The sequence below is a fragment of the Orcinus orca genome, chromosome 13, assembly GCF_937001465.1.
Source record: "Orcinus orca chromosome 13, mOrcOrc1.1, whole genome shotgun sequence".
Lineage (NCBI taxonomy): Eukaryota > Metazoa > Chordata > Mammalia > Artiodactyla > Delphinidae > Orcinus > Orcinus orca.
Genome location: NC_064571.1, coordinates 77,730,576 through 77,754,217, shown reverse-complemented (window position 1 = coordinate 77,754,217; position 23,642 = coordinate 77,730,576). Strand labels below are relative to the sequence as shown.

The 23,642-nt window shown below is 38.4% G+C and overlaps 1 long non-coding RNA gene across 1 annotated transcript; it reads right to left on the bottom strand.

Annotated features, from left to right (window-relative positions):
• Nucleotides 1-9,923: 9,923 nt before the first annotated feature.
• On the bottom strand, nt 9,924-22,417 carry LOC117203246 (uncharacterized). Its single transcript, XR_007470790.1, has 3 exons — nt 22,406-22,417; nt 20,273-20,441; nt 9,924-12,762 (listed from the first exon to the last, which is right to left on the bottom strand). It is a non-coding gene; the product is annotated as an uncharacterized LOC117203246 (long non-coding RNA).
• Nucleotides 22,418-23,642: the final 1,225 nt, after the last annotated feature.

Sequence of the window (23,642 nt, the reverse complement as noted above, 5' to 3'; positions counted from 1 at the left end):
TTTGTATCATCTGTAATTTCTTTCATCTGTGCCTTATAGTTTTCTGCATACAGTTCTTTTTTCTCCTTAGGTAGGCTTATTCCTAGTGATTTTATTCTTTGTGTTGAAATGGTAAATGGGAGTGTTTCCTTAATTTCACTTTCAGATTTTTCATCATTATTGTACAGGAATGCAAGAGATTACTGTGCATTCATTTTGTATCCTGCTACTTTAACAAATTTATTGATTAGCTCTAGTAGTTTTCTGGTAGTGTTATTAGGATTCTCTATGTATAGTACCATGTCATCAGCAAACAGTGACAGTTTTGCTTCCTTTCCAATTTGGACTCCTTTTATTTCTTTTTCTTCTCTGATTGCTGTGGCTAGAACTTCCAAAACTATGTTGAATAATAGTGGTGAGAGTGGACAACCTTGTCTTGTTCCTGATCTTAGTGGAAATGGTTTCAGTGTTTCACCATTGAGAATGATGTTGGCTGTGGGTTTGTCATATATGACCTTTATTATGTTGAGGTAAGTCCCCTCTATGCCTACTTTCTCAAGGGTTTTTATCATAAATGGGTGTTGAATTTTGTTGATAGCTTCTTCTGCACCTATTGAGATGATCATATAGTTTTTCTCTTTCAATTTGTTAATATGGTGTATCACATTGTTTGATTTGCGTATATTGAAGAATCCTTGCATTCCTGGGATAAACCCCACTTGATCATGGTGTATGATCCTTTTAATGTGCTGTTGGATTCTGTTTGCTAGTATTTTGTTGAGGATTTTTGCATCTATGTTCATCAGTGATATTGGCCTGTAGTTTTCTTTCTTTGTGACATCTTTGTCTGGTTTTGGTATCAGGGTGATGGTGGCCTCATAGAATGAGTGTGAGAATGTTCCTCCCTCTGCTATATTTTGGAAGAGTACGAGAAGGATAGGTGTTAGTTCTTCTCTAAATGTTTCATAGAATTTGCCTGTGAAGCCATCTGGTCCTGGGCTTTTGTTTGTTGGAAGATTTTTAATCACAGTTTCAATTTCAGTGCTGGTAACTGGTCTGTTTATATTTTCTATTTCTTCCTGGTTCAGTCTTGGAAGGTTGTGCTTTTTGGTATACAGTTGCTTGTAGTAATCTCTCATGATCCTTTGTATTTCTGCAGGGTCAGTTGTTACTTCTTCTTTTTCATTCCTAATTCTGTTGATTTGAGTTTTCTCCCTTTTTTCCTTCATCAGTCTGGCTAATGGTTTATTTTTTTATGTCAAAGAACCAGCTTTTAGTTTTATTGATCTTTGCTATAATTTTCTTCATTTCTTTTTCATTTATTTCTGATCTAATCTTTATGATTTTTTTCTTTCTGCTACCTTTGGGTTTTTTTTGTTCTTCTTTCTCTAACTGCTTTAGTGTAAGGTTAGGTTGGTTATTTGAGATTTTTCTTGTTTCTTGAGGTAGGATTGTATTGCTATAAACTTCCCTTTTAGAACTGCTTTTGCTGCATCCCATAGGTTTGGGTCATCATGTTTTCACTGTCATTTGTTTCTAGGTATTTTTTGATTTCCTCTTTGATTTCTACAGTGAGCTCTTGGTTATTTAGTAGTGTATTGTTCAGCCTCCATGTGTTTGTATTTTTTACAGTTTTTTTCTTGTAATTGATATCTAGTCTCATAGTGTTGTGGTCAGAAAAGATACTTGATATGATTTCAATTTTCTTAAATTTACCAAGGCTTGATTTGTGACCTAAGATATGGTCTATCCTCGAGAATATTTCAGGCATACTTGAGAAGAAAGTGCATTCTGTTGTTTTGGATGGAATGTCCTATAAATATCAATTAAGTCCTTCTTGTTTAATGTGTCTTTTAAAGCTCTGTTTCCTTATTTATTTTCATTTTGGATAATCTGTCCATTGGTGAAAATGGGGTGTTAAAGTCCCCTACTATTATTGTGTTACTTTCAATTTCCCCTTTTATGGTTGTTAGCATTTGCCTTATGTATTGAGGTGCTCCTATGTTGGGTGCATAAATATTTACAATTGTTATATCTTCTTCTTAGATTGATCCCTTGATCATTATGTAGAGTCCTTTGTCTATTTATTTTAAAGTGTATTTGGTCTGATATGATAATTGCTACTCCAGATTCTTTAAATTTCCATTCGCATGGAACATCTTTTTCCATCCCCTCACTTTCAGCCTGTATGTGTCCCTAGGTCTGAAGTGGGTCTCTTGTAGACAACATATATACGGATCTTGTTTTTGTATCCATTCAGACAGTCTATGTCTTTTGGTTGGAGCATTTAATCCATTTACATTTAAGGTAATTATCAATATGTATGTTCCTGTTACCATTTTCTTAGTTGTTTTGGGTTTGTTTTTGTAGGTCTTTTCCTTCTCTTGTGTTTTCTGCCTAGAGAAGTTCCTTTAGCATTTGTTGTAAAGCTGGTTTGGTGGTGCTGAATTCTCTTAGCTTTTGCTTGTCTGTAAAGGTTTTAGTTTCTCCATCGAATCTGAATGAGATCCTTGCTGGGTAGAGTAATCTTGGTTGTAGGTTTTTCTCTTTCATCACTTTAAATATGTCCTGCCACTCCCTTCTGGCTTGCAGGGTTTCTGCTGAAAGATCAGCTGTTAACCTTATGGGGATTCCCTTGTATGTTAGTTGTTATTTTTCCCTTGCAGCTTTTAATATTTTTTCTTTGTATTTAATTTTTGATAGTTTGATTAATATGTGTCTTGGAGTGTTTCTCCTTGGATTTATCCTGTATGGGACTCCCTGTGCTTCCTGGACTTGATTGACTATTTCCTTTCCCATATTAGGGAAGTTTTCAACTATTATCTCTTCAAATATTTTCTCAGTCCCTTTCTTTTTCTCTTCTTCTGGGACCCATATAATTCGAATGTTGGTGCATTTAATGTTGTCCCTGAGGTCTCTGAGACTGTCCTCAATTCTTTTCATTCTTTTTTCTTTATTGTGCTCTGCAGTAGTTATTTCCCGTATTTTATCTTCCACGGCACTTGTCCATTCTTCTGCCTCACTTATTCTGCTATTGATTCCTTCTAGAGAATTTTTAATTTCATTTATTGTGTTGTTCATCATTGTTTGCTCTTTAGTTTTTCTAGGTCCTTGTTAAATGTTTCTTGTATTTTCTGCATTCTATTTCCAAGATTTTGGATCATCTTTACTATCATTACTCTGATTTCTTTTTCAGGTAGACTGCCTATTTCCTCTTCATTTGTTTGGTCTGGTGGGATTTTACTTTGCTCCTTAATCTGCTGCATATCTCTCTGTCTTCTCATTTTGCTTAACTTACTATGTTTGGGGTCTCTTTCTTTCAGGCTGCAGGTTTGTAGTTCCTGTTGTTTTTGTTGTCTGCCCCCAGTGGGTAAGGTTGGTTCAGTGGGCTGTGTAGGCTTCCTGGTGTAGTGGACTGGTGCCTGTGTTCTGGTGGATGAGGCTGGACCTTGGCTTTCTGGTGGGCAGGATCACATCCAGTAGTGTGTTTTGGGGTGTCTGTGACCTTATTATGATTTCAGGCAGCCTCTCTGCTAATGGGTGATATTGTGTTCCTGTCTTGCTAGTTGTTTGGCATGGGGTGTCCAGCCCTGGAGCTTGCTGGTCATTGAGTGGAGCTGGGTCTTAGCATTGACACGAAGACCTCTGGGAGAGCTCTCACTGATTGATATTACATGGGGCCGGGAGGTCTCTGGTGGTCCAATGTCCTGAACTCAGTCTCCCACCTCAGGGGCTCAGGCCTGACACCCGGCCAGAGCACCAAGACCCTGTCGGCCACATGGCTTACATGTAAATGTGTTAAATTCTCCCATCCAAAGGCACAGGGTGGCTGGCCTTCTGTGCCCTGCTCAGTCTTCCAGCCGGGCATTGTCCCTGGGCCTTGTCGATATGGAGAGCCTGCTTTGGATCCAGGTCCAGCTGCATTCCCTAGCCTCTAGAAGAAACTAGCTATACTTTAATTTTAAAAAATGGTCAAGGGACTTGCCTGTTGGCACAGTGGTTAAGAATCTACCTGCCAACGCAGGGGACACAGGTTCGAGCCCTGGTCTGGGAAGACAAATGAACAAGCATTTGATGCCTTACATTTCTCACCTGTAAAATGGGCATGATAATAAAACAATCATAGTGTATATCCAATAGAATTTCTATAAGTTCTTTGTCTGCTTTGTCGTTTGCTTCTCAATGTCAGGTTCTTAGATTATGCTCCTCCCATCCCTGTGCCTGCCTCTAACGTGGTGTGTATCAAATTCATGCTGGCTTGCTATTTAATATTTTTGACTGTTAGAAAATAATTCTAATATTATGATAATGATAATAATACCTAACAATTACTAGACAGTGTGTCAAAGACTGTGATAAGCATGTTACAGATGTTACCTCATTTAATCCTCATAACCATTTTATGTAGTAGATACTATTATTATTTATGTGTGTCCTCTAGAAGAGTGATCAGCAAACTTTACCTGTAAAGAGCCAAACAGTAAATATTTTAGGTCTTAAGAATTATCAGTCTCTGCAATTACTCAACTCTTTGCCATTGTAGAGTGCAAGCAGAAAGAAAATGTGAGAATGAATAGTCCAGTAAAGCTATTTACAGAAACAGGTCATGGCACACATTTGGCTTGTGGGCTGTACAGTGCCTACCCTAGAGCATGGCCACATATGCAAGACTGGGAGCCACATCTCAAAATGCTATCATGTCTATAGGTTTACCATAAGAATTGACATGATTTTCTAGAACCTCTTACTGCAGCACATGCTCTTCATTTAAATTTAGCAAATATTTATTGAGTACCCAGGGTATGCTAAGCACTACCCCAGGGGCCAAGGACTCAAATAAATCAGGTCATATCCTCTGCCCTCTAGTCTCAAAGACTAGCAATAGGAAGATCAGGTAGACAAACAATGGAACTCAGCAAATGCTATGATAGAAATATACAGCCAGTGCCACGAGACACAGACAGGTGACTCCATCAGTTCACAGATCTCACCAGCACCAGGTACTTACTATGTTAGGCTCAGGGATGGATATACGATACAGCGGAACAGACACAACCCGCACCCTCATGTACTGACAGCCAAATGGGAAAACTCTCGTTTCAACTAATAATTTAGTAAATATTTACAGTTGTGCAAAATGCTGAGAAGTACCAAGTACGAGGAGAGCATATGAACATATGGAATCTGGGAACAGGGAATTTGACTTGATTATGAGGTGGGGGGACATGAACTGAAAGGTGAATTAAGGCCAGACCAGAAGAGCTTGAACACCAAGTTAAGGAATTTGGACTTTATTCTGGAGACACCTGGTAGGCATCAAAGATTATTGAACAGGTGAATGACAAGACTAGTCCTTTTGAAAGAAAACTCTGGCAACCATATGCAGAGTATATTGAAAGGAGAGAGAGCCGAGGCCAACAGCCTCAGCCTCATCATGGCCTTGTGGGAAACCATGTAATGAATGCATGAAGATGGCAGGAGGGAAGACTATTGAATAAACCCTACATGAGATGCAGATACTCCCTGTACAGGCTTTAAATATTTTTTAATTAATAGCATATTAACTTTCTGTATAATTTTTGATATGGCAGTGGGATGTCAGTTATCTGTAAATTATATCATCGTTTGCTAAAATGCACTGGGCTAAACCTTGAGTCTTTCAAGTATTTAAACACAATACCTGCTATTTATTTGCCTGTTAATTTTCTTAGAATCTGCTTTCTACATGTATAGTTCAAAAGCAAAATGATCATTATCAGTCAGTGTGATTACAGACTGCAAGGTCGTGGCATTCACGTATGTGAGATTTCTCCCATGACCTGCTTATTTGTTACTTTATAAAAAGTATTCCAATCATGTATTCCCCCTGCTCTGTAAGAATTCTAAAGGCAGTTTTCCCATTCAGTGGCTTCACCATAGAATGGATCCCTCAAATTCAACTCTAGGAGTTGACATTGGACCCTTCTCTTTCTATATCTAGTTACCAAGTCCAGTTGAGGCTCTGTTCAAACTTATCTCAGATTTAGTCTTTGTTTTCCATTGTCACTTCTGCCATGCTAAAGGATTAATAAATTTTGTTTGTCTGAAAAAAGAGATGGTGAGAGACAATGAGAGTGTTGACAAGGGCAGTGGATAAAAGGTCTTGGCCCAAGCAGTGCCAAAGCTGGCATCTTCCTGGTGGCACCAAAGGCTTCACTGCTGGTCTGTAGCAAAGCGGGAATCCCCTTTGGGAGTCAAAATATCTCAAAGACAGAAAAACAGACACAGGAGCTGTGAATAATGGAAAGTCTTGCAGGGCTGAATCCAGAAAAGAGATGATGCCTGTGAGTGAGGAAGGGGCTACAGGTCCCCTGGGGCTCTCTTCATGCGCACATACGTGAACTGGGCATCCGCAGAAGCACCCTCCTAACGGGAGGGCAGCTGATCACTTCTGCAGCAGTCGTTGGTTTTAATATCTATGTCCTAATTTATTGGACATCTGCAGAACCAGCAAAGAAAATATTCACGTACGGCATGGGCAATCTGGCTGCTTTCTGAGTTCATCAAATATCTCACACTCCTTTTTCAAATGTTTTCAGTTTTGCAAAACTCCAAATGCATTTTGCCAAACATGTTCTCTGTTAATGTTTATTTAGAAGGGAATTTAATCCGTATGCTGCTGATGCATTTACACTTAACTCATCAAAATGTTTTACTAGAGTCATTTGATGTCCAAGAAACCTTTTGAGTCTTTTTTATAAGCCTCTTCAAGCCCATTTTGCTTCGAAACAGGAAGTCGCCTGTTACTAACCATAAACGAATGCAATCCCCAGAGGATTTGGTTTCATTTAAGACACCGAGAGACCACAAGTTCTCAGCCTACCCTGAACTCCACAGAAAAGATTTTCTCCTGAATCTACTGAGAATGGGCCATGCACAGATGAGGTGCTGTTATTATTTTCCAAAACAAAATCCGTTATGAAGAGGCATCTTTCATACAACTCCTGGGAAAGACAGTTACCAAAGCAGAGTGCTAAATCATTGGCTTTGCGGGCTGCACCTGGTCAATGTAACTGTCTCCCACGATCCACTTACCATTCAGAGCTCGTTTGCTAGTATTAATAGAACAAATAAAATGGAATGGGAGATAAAGATACCAGGATAGTGATTTCTTGCTTCAGGAAAACCGTCCTGGGTTACAGACCAATACAATGTTCCCAGCCATGAGCCAGGGAACCAAAGCTGATATAAACACAGCATCCAAGCCACAGAACATGACTTGTTTAAGGCTTAATTCTGTGAAGTAAGGCAGGAAACAAGATTTATCCTTCTGGGAAACTTTTGGCATTTGCCTCGAGCTGGGCCTGATTACTCTCTGCCGTCCTCACCACCCATTACAGCTATCTGAAGGAAATCAATTTTTTTGCCCAAACTAAGGCAAAAGAGAAACATCTCCATCTGAGTCCCATAGAAGTCCTTCTGTTTGACGTGGCATTAAACAATGGGGAGCGAGCGGCCCTGTTCTGTGAGGATGGGCCGCTGCTATCTTAGGCCTTTTGGCTGTGAAGGGGAGTGAAACGAGTTGGGCGAAAGCCATTTTACAAACATAGTAAAAATAAATTTACTACACTCAATAATTGAATCTTAAACTTGTCACTATGGCAGACTCTAAATTATTCCAAGAGCCTTCACTGGGACTTGGCAAAAGCCGTGGGTGCTGGAGGTCAGTTTTCATGTATGAAATCCAGCTTAGGTTATAACTGCACAGGGCTACAGAGTAAACGTTCAAAGGATGAATGGGCCATTGAGAAGTAAATCTGACTCCCCAGACACTTAAATAAGTCCTGGAAGGGTTTAAGCCATCAGTTTGGTGGGCTACCAACAAAATTGGGCTATTAATACGAGAGAATTTGAGGTTGTTAATACCAGGCTTTTTTTTTTTTTTTTTTCTGTGTGTGTGTGTGTGTTTGTGTGTGTGTCTGTAAGAGTTTGTTTTTTAACGTGTCTTTATTTTCATGTCGCTTTAGTTGTATTAAGTGCACTCTGATTGGGCAGTGAAAGCTGTGTGACTTGGTCGTTGGCCCACGCTCTGACTCCTGGGCACAGGACTGGAGTGTTTACACTGGAGGGGAATGTTCAGACTCTGACCCAACCAGGAGACATTTCGGTTAACATCTGGCTTTGCTTACTTGTCCTAAATATTAAATTATTAATGGACAATTAATATTAGACCGTTTCATTGGTTCATTTTTTTTCCTCCTTATAATCATATTTAGAGACCACTTCCCTTAGAATAAGGTTTAAAACTCTCTCCTAGTTTCTTTCGGAATTTGGCATCTGTAAAAATCTTCAGGGGACTCAAGCAAAAGAATTACCAAAGTAACAAAGACCCAAAACTAACCCATTCTTTTTAAGTTAGTTTGGGAAAAATGAATTTGTTCATTACTCAAAGTGAAGTGGTAAAAAACTTTTGTATTCAAATACTAGCATTACTGCTGATCGTTCATAAGGCCCTGAGAAGCCACCTGCTTTGGTAGCATATGTACCTGAATATACTGCCCAGAAATAAATATTTTACGTTTTTATTCATTTTAGTATCATGAGTTATTTTTTGAATGAGGTCTAGACAGTCACAATTGCCTAATTAATTTAGGTGAGATCACCTGTGCTTCAGAGCGAGACATATATGTAGTCATTGATTCAATGCCAGTCTTCTCTTGCCAGAGTAGGTCATGGAAACATCATGCCTAATGATAGAAATGGCCTCAACTGGGAGACCATTTTACTGAATTTACCCAGTTCATCACCACACACATGCTTATAATATTTAAATGGAACAGTTTCAGAAAGTACCTAAGTGCTTTGTATCATGGCATATGTGGTATATATTTCACTACTTGGGTATAAATTCTTAGGAAATGGTCCCCTTAGTTTTGAAGTGCTTTCTGTTTTCCAGAGGAATCCACAGTCTCCCATGGGTTCCACTGGGAATTCAAACTTGAATGGGTCATTTTGTCCCCATATCCGCCGTTCCTCCTGAGTCCTCAGTTTTTTGTTAACGGTACAAAGATACTACTAACTTCCATATTTCCCAATTTGAAAGTGAATAAATTGTCTCTATTGCCTTGAATCCAAATATACTTTCAATATTCTGCTTTCCTTATTGGCTGGAACAACTCAGGAGGAATTAATCCCTCACTAGCATTGTGAGGTAGGCAATGCATGTGCAGGAACTTTAACATATATTATGATTGTATGTGTACATACAGAGATATACATGTATGGAATTCCATACTTTAACAATTGCTGTGAATTATAAACACGCTCATAAAAGCAAACCAAGATCATTATTAACAAAAAAAAAGTAAAAATAATGACTAAGTTGTATTTATTTAGGGCTTTGTGTTTTTACATATTTATTTCTAATCAGTTCTCATGAAATATTTATGATTATTCTCCTTTTTTCTTCCCTTCTCCTTCTCCTCCTTTTCTTCCTTTTTCTTCTCCTCTTTCTTCTCATTCTTATTATCTTACAATTTTGCCAAATAATATTTAGAGGTTAAAATTACTTAGGTGGTGAAGAGTGAATTTAGGCCTTGAATCAGGTAGGTCTGATTCACTCAAGCTCTTTTCACCAAAACCCTACCTCTCTGAGGTTTAACCCGTAATGTTTTTGTAGCTATTGTAGGGAAGGCATTCTGGTGGAATTAACCCCTTTGTATGCATACAAACATGTGGGTCCTGTTTATGAAGAGCTATGAGGAAAAAGAAAGTCAGTATCTACTTTTACTATATAAAGACAGATCCTGCAAAAATACTTCATTATACCATACAATCAGGGCAGCTTCTAGGGTGAGGCAAGAAAAGCATCTAGGGCACAAAGTTTAAGGAGGCATGCACTCTTGGGGTGCTACAAGTGCAAGACTCACACCTGAGAGCAAACGCCTCCTTAAAGATTTTCCCCCGGCACCTCACTTGCTCCCTCCTAGTCCTGGCCCTTCCTCTAGTTCCACAGAAATTAAAACCAATCAATGAGTGGTTTATTAAATATTTATTATGTGCTATAGGTTGAGGAAAAACTCAAAAACTTTTCCAATAATATTGCATCAGCTTGTACTGGAAGAAAATGTTATCCAACTGGAAAGATAAGACTTACACATGGGAAACAGTCAAATCAGATATATTGTTGACTCTGTAAAATACCGTGGTCCCGTGTGAGGTCACAGGTGTCAGATTCAGGACGGTGGAAAATGGGAGACGTTATTGACCATGCTCTCAAGGATAAGCCCTTGTGCTGTAACTCACATATGGGTGGGTGAGGCAGGACCCTGCTGGGGAGACTATGGAACTCCAAGAAAGGCTGACTGACGTTGGCCGTAGGAAGCCATTTGTGTTTGAACAGGGGAGCAGTGTGCAGAAAGCTCTGTGATGGATTATGCGTCCTTTTGCAGGAGTGGCCAGGGTGATGGACGGACGGTAGGTCCATCCAAAATAAGAATATTGTGTTAAAGTGGTTTAAATTTATTTTCAAGTGATTACTACTACAAAGAGGTTTTGATCTGTTGCAGGGAAACTGGAGTTGGAAGAAAGGAAACAGTAGAGGTTGAAATGTCCAAATCAGCCATCTTATTTATACTATTTTGTCACGTTCCCATTTCTCCTGAAGTTGGTTCCACAATGCACTTAGCCGTTGTTGTTGGCTCTGAACTCCTTATTGTCTGACCCACATGGCTGGCTGCTGGATCATGGGCTGCCTAATTCACGGAGCAGTTTCTGTGGGTGGCTCTGGTATTCCAGACTAGATCACCAAGCCCTTCAAGGTCAGGGCTCATTCTGGAATGTTCTATCTCTGTAGACTTTAGCAGCAACTGGGTCCATGAAAAACAGTTAATAAGGGTTTCACAGCTGTCTGCTTGGGAGAAAAGACATGGAGAGAAATTGAACTTGATTACCCAATGAGGAAAGGTCTGCGTTTGTTGTACTTTGCAATGTTTGGACTGATCTGAATGAAATTTCCAATGGCTAATTTCATTTCTAATCCTTACATGAGCCAGAAAACTCCACCTGCAAGGGAACCGTTTTTCATTGCCTTTCTTTTGAAAAGGCATTTCCTGTCAACAGGAGCTGCAGTAACAGGCAGGAACTGGTTACTTCTATGACACTGGTGGTTGCTTGGGAAGGAGGCCCAGGACTCAGGCTTCTGCAAAAGTTTTTGGCTTAGGGTCAAACCAGAATGAACAATTCAAGACCCACATGTCTCCTGATAGACAGATATCTGAGCTGGGGGCGCTGAGGCCCAAAACAGTTTACCAAGAAGGTAGAATTATGTAACCCTGTCACTCAACAGGGCTTCTTTCCAGTTCAAGGTATCCTGGGACTAAACAGTACACATAGCAACAGAACAAACTGAATGTGTACCCTCTTTGCATTGCTAAATGGAGCACACTCCCCGTGTCGATGCATAAATCAACAAAAGCGCAATGGAGCAATGCCTCATTTATTTACCAACGCTGGGGAATGGACTATTTATTATAGATAAATATTCCAAATAACTAAAGCCTATGACTTTAAGTGCCAAAACTTTTAAAAATGTTAACCAAGTATGATGAAAATCCTCTGAACATTCCCTACTGTCTTAAAGACTGTACTCAGAATATAGTTCGACCTTAGAAATGTTTGGAGAAAAAAAAATGGAAGAAGGAATGGACAGACGCACCATTAGACCCGATGTTTAATGCTGATGACTAATCAGGGAGAAACAAAGGCTTCTGTACTTAGTCTTTGCATTTTGAGAGGAGTCATTGGTGGACTGAAGGGGTAGTTTGGACACTGCTGGGGAGAAACTGCAGCCTTATTGTGGAGGGGGCAGCAGCAGGAGAATGCCGGCGCTGCTGAATATATACACACATCACCTCACCTGATTCAGATCGGTTATGTCTCCTAGTAATAAAACAATATGAAACTGAGATGTCTTTAAGGAGATTGTGGAAGTCAAGAGAAGTACCAAAATACTAGAAATAGAGCAAGTGAGCTAAATATCAATCTAAAGTAAAATTCTAGAAAAAGACATTTCTGGGCACGTGGATAAGGAATGTCATCCTCAAGGTCTCCTTGTCTCTCTGACCTCATGTCTGATATACTTACAAATCCTGTGAGCTTTATGTGCACAATTTATGCACAACTTGACCACTCCCCGCCTCTTCTCTGTTCCTTTCGTAGCCCAAGCCAAGTGATACAGTAGATGAAATCATTGGCCTTGTCATCACTTCTGTGTACACACTTTCGCCATGGTGTTCTGATGGGCAAAGTCTACTTCCCTGCCCCTTGACTTTGAGCTCCATTGTGTGCCCTCCAAGAAAGGAAGCACGAGCTTGAAATGCACCTGTCAGTGGGCTTTCTTTCTGGCCTTTGCTGCCACATCAAGAAGAGTTTCCTCAGGCTCATTGGTACACTCTTACCTGAGGTGCAGAACAGCATCATGGAGCAGACCTGAGGGAGATGCCCATCACAGTCAGACCCTGCAGCTTGAACGGGGCCCAGCCCAGCTTGGGTCAGCAAACCCCTAGATGACCCGCGGGTCCTTAAGAACCAAAGCTATTGTTTCAAGCCATTGCATTTTTGAATCGTTTCTTATACAGCCATAGCTTACTGACTCAAGGCGATTATTATTGCATTATCCCTCAGCATCTCACCTTCCTTGTCCTGCTCTGCTGCAGAGACCCTGGTCTCATTGCTCTTCCTCCAGCGTGCCAGGCTTTAGTAGAGATCATCTCCACCGTAATGCTATAAATCAGTTTTTCTAAACTATTGTTAGTGCAGCCAAATTGAAAAAACATAATTAAAAAGTATGGGATATTAACTTAGAACAAAGATTAAAAATATCTTAGACACATAAAGGCAATTTTAGTGACTCGTTAGAAGGGACAAATTCATCCTATGAAGGTTTTTGAGGCAGCTTAATGATCTTTAGAAGCAAGGGTTCTGAAGCTGTGTGGCCTGAGGTCAAAACATGGTTCCATCAACTTACTGCTGAGTGACCATGGGCAATTATGTAACTTTTCTTTGCCTCAACTGGATTCTTTGTAAAATGGCCATAAAAATAGCACATGCTTCATAAGGTTGTTATATGGATTAAATTAATGTGAACAGTAAATGCAAGACCTGGCAGATAGCAGGCACTTGAAGAGCTGTAAGTAGAGTTTTGTTTGTCATTAGGACCGCTACTGATGTTGTTACAACAATTATTCCAAACTTTGTGTATAGACTTTATACAGTCCTATGCAAAACGCTAGCAGGATTTTTCAAGAAATTTTACTGAAAATTTTATAAAATATCTACTTAAATTCTGAAATCATTGACTACATCATAATCGTTGACAAAAAGAGTAGATAATCAAACTATAAAAATTTAAATGAAAATGAGTTAAATAGTTTTCCCTGAAGATTAATAATTGTGTACTTAGGACACAGAATTTACAATAAATGTACAACTAGGAAAAATATTTGCAATCAAATATGACAGATAAATAATTAAATTTCTTTATAAAGAACTCATTCAGCTTATCTTAAAATGTAAAAAGATAATTCACAGAAGAAAAAATACCAACGACTGAAAAGTATTTTTAACTGTACCAGTTTTATGAACAAGCAAAGAAATGTAAATTAACAAATAATCCTATTTCCTTTCTTGCAAATCAAAATAATTGTAATAATAATAACAATAATAATAGTGAATAAGAGGAGAAAGATGAGGGGACTCAGTGTAGACGAGGGTGTGATAAATTAGAGGCACTCGTGTCCTGCTTCTACGAATAGATATTGGAGCAATACTAAATTTTTAACAACATATAATTTTTATACGTTTATTATTTTATATAATTTTTAAACAATTTAAAAATATTTTTAAATGTCCACTCTACTAATTTTACTTCTGAGACTCTAAGGGAAGAATCAGAAATGTAGATGACAAGGAATGTACAAAAATAGAAAAGAAAGCATTATTTACAGACATGAAAAGAATATGAATGAGGGATATTGTTAAATAAACTGTGGTTTTTTTATATAAATGGATCTTATGCAGCCTTTCAAATGGTATCGAGAGAGTTTTAGAAATACGTTTGTCATATTCTGTTGTAACAATAAGGTGTCATATCATTTAGACAGTACTGCGTATAAATATTATAGAAAAAAACAACTAAATGTGTTAACCTTAACACCTCTTCTACTGTTACATATATTCAAAATATCTGTTTCTGGAATTTTCTGGCAGTTCAGTGATTAGGACTCCACACTTCCACTTCAGGGGGCACGAGTTCATTGCCTGGTTGGGGAACTAAGATCCCTGCATGCCATGCAGCGTGGCCAAAATAATAAATAAATAAAAATTCTGTTTCTTTATGTATTTTTAAATTTTTAACTGTGACCAAAAAACCCATGTAATATGAAATTCATCAGCTTAAGCATTTTTACATGAACAGGTCAAAAATGTTAAGTATATTTACATTGTTGTGTAACAGATCACCAGAACTAATTCATTTTTCAAAACTGAAACGCTATACCCATTTAACAACTCCTCACTTCCCTCTCCGCCCAGCCTCTGATAACCAGCATTCTACTTTCTGTTTGACTACTTTAGATACCTCATTTTGGAATCATACAGTATTTGTCTTTTGGTGACTGACTTATTTCACTTATATAATGTCCTCAAGGTCCATCCATGTTGAGTATGTGACAGGATTTCCTTCATTTATAAGGTTGAATATTATTGCATTGTACATATAGACCATGTTTTATTTGTCCGCCCATCAAGGGACATTTGGGTTGCTTCCACTTATTGGCCACTGTGAATAATGCTTTCATGAACATGGGTGTTCAAGTGTCTCTTCAAGACTCTGCTTTCAATTCTTTTGGATATATACACCCAGAAGTGGGATTGATGGATCACATGGTAGTTCTATTTTGAATTTTTTTTAAGGTACCAGTTGTACCATTTCACAGCCCCACCAACAATGAACAAGGGTTCAAATTTCTCCACATCTTTGCCAGCACTTGTTCTTTTCTTTTCTCTCATCCTAACAGATGTGAGATGGTATCTCATTGTGGTCTTGATTTGCATTTCTCTAACAACTTCTGATGTTAAGTATCTTTTCATACACTTGTTGGCTCTTTATGTATTTTTGAACATGTTGAAGTGTTTATCGTTAACATGTATTACTTTTGTATCAAACAAACAAAACACTATGAACACAATTAGGATCAGTTTTGCCTCCAGTTTTGTGACATTAGCAAGAGCAAAAAAGCTTTCTTTTCCTAGGTCCCCAAATCCCCACTTGTGAAATAAGGAGACTAGACTAGCTAATCCCACATATGACTTCTTTTGTTGTTGTTGTTGTTGTACACAGGCCTCTCACTGTTGTGGCCTCTCCCGTTGCGGAGCACAGGCTCCGGACGCGCAGGCTCAGCGGCCATGGCTCATGGGCCTAGCCGCTCCGCGGCATGTGGGATCTTCCCGGATCGGGGCACGAACCCGTGTCCCCTGCATCGGCAGGCGGACTCTCAACCACTGCGCCACCAGGGAAGCCCATGACTTCTTTTTAATAAAGGAAATAATCTTTCCTCATTTTCTTCAGTGTTGTGAAAGTAGTTACATTTATAAATCTCCTAAATTTTGAAATGATTCTGAGAACAGGTGAATGGGTAAACTGATGATTTGGTCGTAGTTTTTTCAGAATTTCTTCTTCATTTAACATTTTCAGTGCTCCAGCTCTGTAGAAAGCGTTAGACCAGGGGCCAAGAATACAGAGATAATGCAGTCTGGACCCTGCCTTGTTAAGTTACAAGTCTATTTGGAGAGGCAAGCTTATAAGTAAATAATTACAATGCAACTTTTGAAGCTGATATAATACATGTAAAAATAAGGTTCACTGGTGTTACAAAGCAGACATCTGCTTCTAAGATGCTAAAAACGTGAAGACTCATCTCATAGTGGGAAAAAACTCGTAATAGCTGTCCCCCAGACCTTGGTGTTTACAAAATCCATGGCATTCAATTTAGTGAAAAGAAATGTAATATTTACCCAGCAAAGACAAAGCAGAATTTCCATGAGTATTTAACCATTACATTTTTTTTAAACTAACAAATGGCTAAAATGTTTTCCATTCAATCAAATGGTATTTTAGAAATTGTGGTCTACACAAAGGATGTCTCTTGCTGGGCAGAGTAATATAATACATTCTGTGTGGAGTAGGAAACTTTAATGATATATGCAGTTTTGTTATTAAAACTGAGTTATATATTTTGCTCTGCTCTGGAAAATTGTGACCCAGTATAACATATCTTCACATTGTTTATAACTTGAGGAAAATCAACATTTTGGGTTCCCAGTTCACACAGTAGGAATTACATTTGTTTTGGCCAAATATAATTTATATAACTGCAAGGAACAATAAAACATGAACTCTACAGTGTTTTCTTACCTAAAAATAATATAGACCTTGTAAAATTGAAGAGATTATTATTATAAAGGAAAAGACAGTAACTTAAAAGGCTGAAGCTCATTTTACAACACTCTTTAATGCCTGTGCAAATAGGCAGACACCTGTGTCCTCATTTTCCTTGACCCTAGCCACAGGACTGAGATTCCACATAGTAATAAATAACCTTGCAAATAAAACTTTGAAATATAATTTGCTTGAACAAGCCCAGTTCTTCTATGTTGAAAAGTCATTTTCAAAGTGACTTCTTAAAATGACTCAGTATTCTTTATTCCCATGCCTACAAAGATCTTTTGTATGTGATGAAACATCTGGTCCATCTTGTTAATAAGGCCTCAGGTAGTAAAGGGACTATTCTGAATTTGGAGTTGGGAATTGAATGAATGAATGAAAGAATTGATTAATCAATCATCATCCAATCAATAATTAGGCATTTATCTTTAAGGTCAACTAGCCTATGCAAAATTGACTCTCCTACTTCAGTACCATAATATAAAATGTGATCCTATTCTCAAAAATGTGGGAGTGATAAGGGAGAAGAGTGAAACTTCCTTTGAGGGGATATGTGCAAGAGTCATACTGAACACATATTGTAAAACTGCTGAATACAAAATCGATCAGACAACTAGAAAAAATATTGACATTTTGTTGGCAAGTACTGTGTTCAAGGAACTGGTCAGTGGTATCTTATTTAATATGTAAAGTCTAGACAATTCCATGAAGTTGGCAGAATTATCTTACATGTGAAGAAACTAGGGTCATAAATTTTAAGTGACGTCTTCCAAATCACATAGCCAAGTATGTGGTAGAGTTGACCCTGGACCACAAGTCTTCTGATTCTACATACTGCACTCCTGCCACTACAGCACTTGAGAATCTGCTGAGTGAAGACGATAGGCTAGTACAGTCACAGCATAATCAGATGGCAGATGGGCCTAGCATTCCTACTAGATGACACCTATCTATTCATGCAATTCTTACCTTTCCTCAGGCTCAAAACTTTTTCACTTACAGAGCAGATTTTTCTGCTCTGTGATTTATTTAGATTTCAAATTCTTCAGATTCCCAGTGTAATTTTTGACTTGGTCTTTTAAGTCTTAATGTCTATTTTAAACTGGGATTTGAATTATATTTAATAGTATTAGGGTTTCTAACTGCATTGATTTTCTTCTGAAGCAATCCATTCTTAATACTTATTTAGAGAGAGAATCCTAAGGAATCGTAAATGGTGCAGACTTGTTTTTCAGGAGCCAACATGAGAGTCCATTTTCCTTTAAAAAAAAAAAAAAGTTTGCAGCCTCTCCAGGCACTGAATCATCTGGCTTGGGGCCAGGCACTAGAGGGTGCTTTAGAAATATTATTTGATGATGAACTCGGATGTTGTCCACTTGCTTTTCAGAAATCATTCCTGTAAATCACGGCTTTGAAAACTTGTCAGCATTTTGCTCTTTCTTTTGTGGATTCCTTCAAAGGGAGAAGGAATGCCTGAAAAGTAAACATTAAACAGCCATAACTGCATCCCAAGGAGTGCGGAATAAAAAAAATTATAGATACTTATAGATATATAAATATTTCTGTGAGATAAAAAGAGAACCCTGTGGATAACTCACAAAGAGCCTACTGGAACTTTATCAGTCGACTGGGCTTTGTCAGCGTAAAGCAGGTTTGTGAGGGGGGCCAGGGCAACATGTGTTTCTCCCTATTCCATACCCTGCTTTTCTGGAAGCTTGCTGTAAGCATAACACCTCACATTTGTATGAGACTTCTTTTTTTGGTCACACTTTTACATATATTATCTCTCAAGTGATATTCACAAAACCTGTATAGTAAGCATTAGTATTCCTATTCTCTAGATGAAAAAAACAAAACAAAACTGAGGTTTAATGAGGATAACTACTTCACTCAGATCTATAAGGTTAAGTGGCAGAATCAGATTTTAATTATAAGACTTTTTCATAGGGCAGCAACCCCATTCTTCATTTTTTATACAGTTAACATAACCATATTTCTTCCCTTCTTCCTTCAGACTTTGTCACCATATGTATCTTTCCTTGTTAATGTCTTCAAATAAAATCCATAAACACCAAAAACCAGAGGGCATGAAATATAAAATAAGGAAACACACACCTCCTTTGCTGTTGGAAAAAGAAAAAGCATAACCTGGTAGGGGAGCTAAAAATGTCCTGTAGAGACGATAGTATGAAGCGCCACGAAGCAGAGCCGTGAGTAAGGCGTGGTGTGTGGAAGAACCTTTCCAATTAGGAAGGACTCTAATTGGAAAGATAAGGAAGGGTTTCTTAGGAGAACAATACCTTTCTTTAGGTCTTGAAAGACAGCAAGATTCCAAAAGAGCACCTAAGCTTTGGAAATAGTAAAGACAAAGTTGGCAAAGCTCAGGGCATTTGCAGAAAACAATATTCAGCTTATTGGAGGATCACTTCCTGAGAAGAGGCTGGCAAACAAGGTTTTAACCAGGTCTAGAGCAGCTCTGTCCGAGATCAGGGAAATGTTTTCTTTACTTTTTTTTTCTTTAAAGTCTTTATTGAATTTGTTACAATACTGCTTCTGTTTTATGTTTTGTCTTTTTGGCTGTAAGGCATGGGGGAGCTCAGCTCCCCGACCAGGGATTGAACCCGCACCTCCTGAACTGGAAGGCGAAGTCTTAACCACTGGACCTCCAAGGAAGTTCCAGGGAAATGTTTCCTAATAGGCACTGTCCGAAGCAGTAGCCATGGGCCACATGTGGCTACTGAGCGCTTGAAAAGTGGCTGGTGTGACTAAGAAACTGAAAACTTTGTTTAATTTACTTTTATTTTTAATATAAAATCACATGTGACTAGAGCCCACCATTTTAGACAGAGCCATTCTAGGGACCTTGGATGATTGATAGACTGAGGCAATCACAGAATTCTACGGTTACCCGGGGGGAAACAGATACTTGCTGACTGAGGAGAGAAATGAACTGAGAGACTTGGGAGAGGCTGGGATAAGAAAAATAAGGGCTGGAAGAATGGCAAGTTGGGATAAAAGGAGACATCCGGTTATAATCGCTGAGTCTGTGAACCACGGGATTCAAAATGCAAGTGCTTGCACTCATTTGTGTAAGAAAAGTTTGTTCTTCACCAAATTTATGAACTCCTCCAATGTCAGAATGATGTCCATTCTTTCATCTCTCAATATCTAGTAGCCAGCCCCATGTCTTCCACAAAATATGTTGTGCATATGACTGTTCTGACAAATTCAACCACAGTTGTGCATTTGTATGTTACAGTTAAATTAAAATGTCCATTATCTAAACCGGACGGAACTAATGAGTGGAGATAGTTAATTTTCAGTCATTTAAACACAACATATATAACCAGGTAAGTCTCAAAAAAATGTATTGGCTTGTGTGTGTGTTAGTTTCACCCAAATCTTTCTCTCTCTCTAAAGTACTTGGAATTTAAAAACTCCAATGTGGTTTATCAGACACATTATCTGTATTCTTTTAAACCCAGAAGAAATAATATTCTTGTTTCAGCTTTATCAGATTCTTAAATTATGGATAAGGTATTCTGTAAACTAGCTAGTGCCCACTCCTCATTCTAAGGCTGAAAGGATTATTAAAACCAAAACAGAAAGTTGGGTTCCCCCAGACCGTAAGGAATTGATCTCCCAAGATTTAAGATCATGGTATCAAAACCACCAGTAAACACTGGTACTGAACTCAGTAAATGGTTTTCCTGCAATACTTCGCAGAAAAGCATAAAGCCCCAGCAGTAACAGCAGTGCGACACCTTATCCCCACTCCCACAAGCTGAGCTGCTAATTATTTTTTTTTACCTGCAAATGGACTCATCATCTGGATTCCTTCTGAAATAAGTCTTAAACATCTTTGTACTGGTGAATTCTCACGTGTGGGTGTCTTGGGGATGAATGGGCACCAAGCAGCCTTCCATGAACTGTGTTACAGGCCAACGTTTACCAGATGACCTGGCCTCTCTTCTTTTACCTAAGGATATGAGAAAAATATGCAGGATTTAGGAAAGAAGGATTGGGACGTTTGTTAGTTTTTCCTTAACATTTATTCAAATTGTACCTTGGCTAACCACACCTAATGCAGATGGAGTGGGTTTATCCATTTCTCCAAGCAAAAGCTATCTGTGTTCTAACTCCCCAAAGGTCTTACTTTGGAGATATTTTTTGCAATTCATCAATAACCTCCGTGGCTCTTGCCAAAATCATCCCCTCTCCCCGTTTTTTAGACCTGAAGGGAAAGTGAAGATAAGCTCAACAGCCACTGGCGTATCTTGGAGATGGAACTCTAGAGATCTGTACTCCTATGTCTTCTTTGCTCACAACAGTGAAAATCTTCAAATTTCTAGAGATACTGTTTTCTAACATCTTAATCTCATCCAAATTGTATAACATTTCTTTGAAATAATGGCAGCAGGACTTTGAAGGGGTTTTAGTTCTGAATCCTCAGTTATGATTTTATTGTTTGAGTTTCCTCACCAAAAAAAATAAATAAAAGCCATGATGTGGAATTGTATCTTTTTCTATGTATTACCTGAATTCAGGCAACTGACTATATAAACCTAAGGAAAACAGTGAAGTTATCAATAGCAATGTTAGTCAATGCTGAAATTGTTCCTCCAGTCACAGAATCCTGAGATCTTAAAACTGAAAACTGTAAAGAAGCCACTTTAAATCATTCTTACAAATGACTGTACTATTGCAAGTATTAAATGCCTGGGAGCAGAAATGGGAAGAATGCTCGTTCATGTTCTGCTCTTCTTTTTTTCTTTCTTTCCAAATGTCCAAGTAGCCAAGTCTCTGGTATGTATCAGAGGAACAGGCAATTTTCAGAGTGAAGTCAACTGAAAAGTATGTAGATGGCAGTGTAAATGTTAGGAGAGTTTGGAGGAAAGTATGCCAACTATGTGCTGTTTTTTGCTACAGTAAGTATAGAACCATCTCTTCAATGCCATGGGGAAGATCCTTGCCAAGTGGAATACCCTATTTATAACCCTATCAAGAAGAGGAAATAGTGCCAGGAACAAGATAAAACTATTAGCTGTATTAACAAAAATACTTAAAAGCATGTTTGTATTTGAAAATAAATGTTAGTGGTTAAGCAAAAAAATATAAGTAGTTGTAGATCTGGGTGTTGAAACCTGTTGCAAGACCATTAATTAGTCATCATCTTATCTTCACTGCCATATCTCTGCCAACTTGCCTGTTTGAAGTCATAAAATGGAGCTCATAAATGGACTCTTTGGGAGATATGGGGAAATAAACAATTCCCCCTATTCGGTAAATAGTTAAGAAATCTCCCTGGGCTCACATGTTTTTTTCCCTCTTGTTGGCACTGTTGATTCAGTGCCCATCTGGGACGTCCTCCCAATCTGACTTGAAGCTGCCAATCTTTCCAATGCCAAGTATGTAGGCTGCAATCCCAGAAGTGGGAAAAACAGACCAAGTCCAAGGGCGTGCCATCGAGTGTGCAGACTCTGGTCACAAGGGTGTCACACTGGGAGGGGCCTGGCAGCTAGCCTGTGCCGGCCAGCATCAAGACACAGGCCAGGAGCTGCCACCCCATGTCCTTCCCTCCTCCCCATTACCCTGGGGAGCAGCGTGTTGAATAAGCAAGTGGCTGAGGGAATGGCTGGATTGGTGCCAGGGTCAGCTTCTTCGGCCTTCCTGTTGTATCAGTGAAACTTGGTATATGCCATACTGTCCTCCCCTATAAGGCAAGCATCAAGATACAGTTTCCTTTTCCTTCCTTTGTTCTTTCACTTTCTCTTCTCCACCTACTCATCTAACCTGGTAGAGTGCAAAGACCATAGGATATGGGATCAGACAAAATCAGGGTTATATCTAGCTCTTTTACTAGCTCTGTGTCTCTGAAGGTAAAACAAAACAAAACATTTAACTCATCTAAGCCTCAACTTATTTTCCACTAATGGTGCCTACCTTGCTGGTTTGCTGTGAGGTTTAGCAGAGGTGATGTAAGAGCCTAGCACCGGTTCTGAAACATGATAGGCAATAAATATTAACTTGCCATAGCTAGAGGCACTACATTAGACTACGGCTATGCCAATTGATTAATTTATTCATCTTGTTATTTACTAATCTAATTCATTTATCATTATATTAGATAGTGATACAGAATACTACCCTACATGTCTACTTATTAAAATAATTATTAACCCTCTATCGAGTTATATGATAATTTTATAAACAATTATATATACTTATTTAAGATATAATTGCCGGACTTCCCTGGTGGCGCAGCAGTTAAGTATCTGCCTGCCAATACAGGGGACACGGGTTCGAGCCCTGGTCCGGGAAGATCCCACATGCCGCAGGGAAACTAAGCCTGTGCGCGACAACTACTGAGCCTGCACTCTAGGGCCCATGCTCCGCAACAAGAGAAGCCACTGCAATGAGAAGCCCTCACACCGCAACGAAGAGCAGCCCCCGCTCGCTGCAACTAGAGAAAGCCCGCGCAGAGAGACAAGGACCCAACGCAGCCAAAAAAAAAGATATAATTGCCACACTTATGTATTATTATATTTTATATTATATATTATAATATATAATACATTATATATTATTATATGAGTCTGTATCATGTATATGCCCTATATCATTACATGATATATAAATTTATATAAACATTACATATATCACACATATTGTGTATTATGTTTTATAGATCATTACAATTATTATATTATGGTTCATATTATATGAGTGTATCATTTATATGCCCTGTATCATGTTTTATATATCATATTTATACATATTATGTTTATATAAATTGTATATATTTATAAGAATGATACAATAATTATATTAGTATATTATACATAGTATAATGTGTATTATGTTGTAATATAGATAATTTGATTATATGATTATTAACATTTAAAAATCAAATTTTAATAATATTCTATTTATGCTATTACATAAGCATAAATATAAACATACATACACGCATGTAATTATTTAATCATCCCTAGTGTACTTGAGCCACAGTTCTCATGGTTAAGAACCGCCACAAGGAGAGGTAGTAAAATACCAGGGAAAGACCATGTGTCTCAGACTAAAAAAAGCTTAAATCCAGTCCATACGAGGTGTGCGAATCTGGGCATGCCAGTTAACCTCCCTGAGTCCCTAGTTCCTTACTCTATTAGAAAGAAGGGGG